The 5,759-nt window shown below is 39.6% G+C and overlaps 1 pseudogene; it reads right to left on the reverse strand.

Moving 5' to 3' along the window:
• Positions 1 to 595: 595 nt before the first annotated feature.
• LOC102482186 (cytochrome c pseudogene) lies at positions 596 to 5,507 on the reverse strand (annotated as a pseudogene).
• Between the last annotated feature and the right edge of the window lie 252 nt (positions 5,508 to 5,759).

A 5,759-nucleotide genomic window follows, 5' to 3' on the forward strand; every position in this document is an offset into this window, starting at 1 on the left:
ATATTCTTTATTTGATAGTATACACAAACCACACTAAAATATCTTTCAATTAGTAAAAGGCAGTGTTTGGCATACAAGGAATTCTAATTAGATTGGCAGAGTTATGACCAAATATATAAACTAGATATCACTACCTTATCTTCAGCCCTTGCCTTTAACAGATTAATAAACACAAATTAAAACACAGGTGAGTCTGCTTGGTTTTGAGAAGTGAAGGGATTTCTCCAGCATTTACATATTCATATAACCAGTTACACATAAGCCTAAATTAAAAAATCTGTCTTCAGTAGGCATTGAGATGGCATTCACCGTCTTTGCAGAAAGATGAGCATCACTAATGAATTACCAATTATATCTCCAAAAAGGGCAAATAGAGATAGCACTTACTGAACTGAAATTACTATCCAAATTTTCAAAACCCAACAATATTAATTTAACTGCAAGCCAGGACTGTCCAACAAAAATATCCTGTCAGTCATTCATAGTGTGAATTCTGGCGTAGATCAATTAAAATATGGTACACACAAAAAAAGATGAGACATTTCTATTTTGTCATAGATTAGGCACTGTCTAGCTATTACTCACCAGTAACTTTTTAAAGATAAGCCATGAACTCTGTTCTTTCTGACTTCTTTTTAATGCCAGCGAAGATCATTCTTGTTCCAGGAATGTACTTGGGATTCTCCAAATCCTCCATCAGTGTATCCTCTCCCCAGCTGATGCCTTTGTTCTCATTGGCGTCCATGTAAGAGAATCCAGGGGCCAGATCTGTCTCCAGCCCAGGCAGACCATGGACATTTGGGCCAGTCTTGTGCTTGCGTCTCTTTTCCATGGTGTAGCACTGGGCACACTTCTGAACAAAAATCTTTTTGCCTTTCTCAATATCACCTATTTTTAATTCTCTCTTTTGTTGCTTGGGATATAGAGTTCCTGCTCAGAAGCTGGATGCCCCGCTCTCTCAGTCTGGACCCTTTCAACTGCTCAATGGTAAAGAAATTATACTCTAAGGAGATCATGCAGAAAGTGGAAATGTACCTTTAAAAATCTTATGCTGTCAGCAGCTTCTGGAAAAAGATAAGAATTTGAGCTAAATCTCACATGCAAAAAAAATTTGTTCTACTTCTGCAGTAGAAATACCTCTTTGTGAATGCAATTCCAAGTTACTAAGAAATTGAAAAGTATTATTGGAGCAACTGGGACTCTAGGAAGACAGGCAGACTCTGGAGCTTCTGTGAGTCACACTTTCTCAGAGGAAGTAGGCTCTCTTTTTGCCATCCATAAGATTTTCCCTTATCAATATCAAGCCTTAGATATTTCTCTTTGATCTAAACCCCTGATGGAACCAGATATGCAATAAATTATATAATTTCTCTATTAGGATTTGTCAGAAAGCCCTGAACACAAGTCTATTCTTTGCAGCTGCTGGTCAGACCAACTTAGCAAATCTATTGTGGTCCCCATTCAGAAGGGGAAAACTCAGAGAACCGCCTAAGACAGTGAGCAGTTGCTCTGGACTGTCCCATGAGGCAGAAGCAAGGGACACAAAAACAGCCCTGTCCTTGCTGCCAAGCTCCTTAAACGTGATGGCTTTTTGGAGTTTGTGTCACGCAGTGCTCATGAGAAATCTGAAAGTCACTGTCAGTGCAATTTCCATTCCATGCTCACATCTCAAAGATGAAAATAGGAAGTCATTTTTGATGCATCTGGAGTTTATTGACTTTTCTGTTAATCCCCCAATTACACAAGCAGTTATGGAGTATTTGGTGTGTGCCCGACATCCTTTCATGGAGGCATAAGAGATTCAAAACAAGTGAAAATTGGTCCTTGTCCTTAATTATAGCATTTCTAACCTTGCTCATTTATTCATTTAATAAATATTTCTTGGGCCCATGTGGTTGAGGTTGATAAGACACACACGTTAAAGTTATTGAACATACTAGAGCATAATTAGGTGTCAACCTTTAGTTTCTCTCCAAGGGCCAGAGAACTCAATGAATATTCATGGAAAGCTACTAAATGCCAAGAATGGCAACACAAAAATAGCCGAGACAAAGCCCTAACTATTAAGAAGCTCACCGCCAGAAGGAAAACTAAGTAAGCCAGAAATTAAAATGTGATAACAGGACTCTTCCCAATCATCCTGGACCTTCTGAACATCTTCTCTATGGACAGCTTTAGATAGTTTGTTTCTTGTCCTGCCTTCTTTTGTCCCGTCCATGCTAATAAACCAAACTTTGTAAGGCCAGTCATCTTCACCCAACCCTTGCAGATTTCTCCAATTGTTTAGTAGATATTTGAATCTGGATATTGATCTGGCTTCTGTCTCCTATTAACCTGTATCTTATGTGCATCTCTTTGTCTGTGGTGGCATCATCTACACTGACTTGCTTTTATTATAGTTCCTACACTGACTTGCATTTATTATGGTTCCTATAACACACCAAATTCTTTGCTACCTCCTATTTCCTGCTTTATTCTTACTGAGATTTTGCCTATCTGCCTCCTTCTCATCCTTAAAGTCCCACTTTGCCTGTAATCTCTTTGACTTCCCTTGACCACCCTACCCAATCTGTTCTTACCTTTTTCATAATACTTGTAACTATTGATTAATGTATTCCCTTACCTACTGCTTATATGGCTGGTGTTTATGTTTAGTCACTTGCTCTAAGCTTCATAAAGACTGAGACAATATCTATTTTATCAGTTCAGGTCTTTTTGGTACATAGGACAGTACCTGGAACATAGTAGATACTCAGTAAATATCTGTTGGATGCCTGGGTGAGCTCATAGCCAGACTCACTATCCATTTCTTCTCTACACAAAGGTCTTCTGCCCAAGCTTTCTGTGGTAGACATTGCTATGGGAGACACAAATATATCAAGCATGGTCTTCTGTACTCTTACAACCTTTGTTTCATATATTAATAAAGAAAAAAGTTTCTGAGACAAAGTGAACACTGAGTTGAGAAAAATTGAGGGATCAGGCTCTGCGAGAGGAGGCTTTGAGGAAAAGAGCTGATTACACAGTTTTCAAAGCTGCAAAACCACAATTTGTCTTATTGTCCACATTGTACTTCACTATGACTTAGCTTCACCATTGTCGAGTCCAGAAGGTGCAGTTGACTCCACAGATGACAAGTAGTCTTTGGACTGTCTTCTTGCTGGTTTTGACTGGTTTCCCAAGAAGTGGTTGCCTCCTAATGTTGTTCTTACTTCCGGGGTCTCAATTTTTTATACCCTATACACTCAGAGTCCTGTATATTCTCATTTCTAGTAAGCTCAGGATTTGTTACAGAATGGCACTTTCTTTGTTGGGTTATAATTCTGTTTTGCAGTCTTTTTGTCCCAATATACAGTTGGTTCTATATCAACACAAGTTTGAACTACACAGGACAACTTAGACACCAATTTTTCTAATAAGTACTGCAAATGAGTGTTCCTTCCTGAGAATTTTCTTAATAACATTTCCTTTTCTTTAGCTTACTTTATTATAAGAATATAGTGCATGCTATATGTAATTTACAAAATATGTGTTAACTGACTGTTTCTGTTATTGGTAAGGCTTCCAGCTAACAATAGGCTATTAGTTAAGCTTTTTTTTTTCTTTTCCTTTTTTTTTTTGAGAGGTTTTTGCTATAGGGCGTGTGCGCTCACCAGAAAGACAGAGAGAGACAGAGAGACAGAAAGTGAGAAATCATGCCCTGGGGGGATGGCCACACCACAATCCCTTCTCCTCCATTCTCCTCTCAGGATCTTGGGCACATATACACACGTGCCCGGCGTGAGTTTAAGCCACCAGGTCTAGGACTTGAACCACAGTCAACTACATGGGCCCAGCGACATAGCTATTATGCCAACTGCTGACCCCAGGTTTTGAAGGGAATCAAAAGTTACATGTGGATTTTCAACTGTCCAGGGAGTTGGCATCCCTATTTCCTACATTGTTCAAGGGTCAACTGCACTGTAAACTGAGCAGAGACTTGATCTGTACCCTGTTTGTAACCCATATAGCTTAGTTCAGTGTTTGGAACTACACTGTCTGTAAACGTGTATGAAAGAGTGGACAAGGTTTGCAGAGTATCTTTTAGCCAAAACAAATAATGGCAAGGAAAATTAGCTTCTGTGCAATGGATGTGTGGGTCAGAGTTCACCCAGAATTTCTCTCAATATTGAATAGCTTCTGTCCTCATGTGAAAGCTTCTCTCTGTAATCCAGGGAGTTCAGAGTATGTGGCAGCTAGTTATTCAGAAAAGAGCCCAATGTGGGAAAGTGGAGGGCTAAGATGACAAGAGAAGAATTCAAGGAATGTTTGGAAGGTAACGCTGGCAGCATCTCTTACCTTATTCTGGGGCCCATGTAGTAAATTTAAGTCATCTTCCAGACGGCGTGAACATTGGAAGACTTATTTTTTACTCCATCAGATAAATTTAGTATTTTGAGAGGCGAGCATGCATAACAAACTGCAAGAGCTGCCTCAATAAGAAAAAATTTTAAATACATTATGCTCAACTGTCAGTAGCAGCACATTAAGCATTCTAACACTTGCATGGCTGCTGTAATTTGCTTCACATGGGTGAATATGGTGCTCCTAGGAGATAATTCACTCTCCTTTGGTTACAAAAGAACAGAACAAATACTTCAGTATCATTTTTCTTCATCTTCGGTCAACAAACGATGCTTATATTCTTTGTTTTGAACAATGTCTCACTATATTGTGATCCTCCTGCCGCAGCCTCCTGAGTCGCTGTGGTTATAGGCCTGCCACTGCACCCAGCCTTTAGACTGGACTGGGAAGTGAGCCTCGGCCTCTCATGTGGTCCCAGCCTGCAGAGTGCAGTGTTTTAGCAGCTGCCACGCCACTGCAGCTGGGCCTGGTGGGGATTTTGATGAGCTATTTGCAGCAACTATGGGAGTAGGGAGTGATAAACATGCCAAAGCCGTTCCCTTAGACTCTAGGTAGAAAAATTTCAAGGAGCTTAAAGAAAGTACATCTTTCACATCTTCTCTTATTAAATTGCAAAGTTATACTTTCTTTTTACACGATAAATACAGAATTCACTTTCTTCTAACAAAACTATCCTGAATTACCTGCTCGGCCACCCAGCCACCCACCCATCCACCCATCTGTATTTGTGCCTGTCTCCACATCCCCCATAAAAGATTTGGGGTAGTTTCTCTACTTCTTAGATGATGATAATGTGTATAATATCCTCAGCTGGACTGGTGTGAAGCATATTCACGTTGGGAGAATTCACTTTACAAGCTAAGTGATGTATAGTGAGTGAATGTATAAAAGAAATTAAAAATCAATAAATTTTTAAAAATTAACACCATTTCTGAGTCTTCAAAATCCCTTTATAGAAAGTATCTCTTTCTCTGTATCCGTGTGCTACCTTGGCTGCAGGCATTTTTTCCTTCTCTCATGTGTTTCTCATTAAAGGCTCATCCACCTTTGTCCCCTACCTCTCCATCGACTGTGCTCTTTTCAAAGTTATCAACGACTCTCATCTCTAAAGTCACAGTCTACCATGGACACTTTCTCTGTTCTCTTCATTTGGCTGCCATATTGTTACAATTTCCTTGGGATTCCCTCACCTCCTGGTTGCTTTTTTATAGATTTAAGTGTGTTGTTTTGCTTTGTTTTGTTTTGTTTTTAACTATTGACTCTTTTGAGTCTCAGCCCTGGTTATTTGGTTATCTGCATTGCCCAATCAACATTTTTCCTATGGGTGATCTCATCCCTCCTGTGTTAACTCGCTG

This window comes from Tupaia chinensis, unplaced genomic scaffold (genome assembly GCF_000334495.1).
Source record: "Tupaia chinensis unplaced genomic scaffold, TupChi_1.0 Scaffold000133_1, whole genome shotgun sequence".
Lineage (NCBI taxonomy): Eukaryota > Metazoa > Chordata > Mammalia > Scandentia > Tupaiidae > Tupaia > Tupaia belangeri.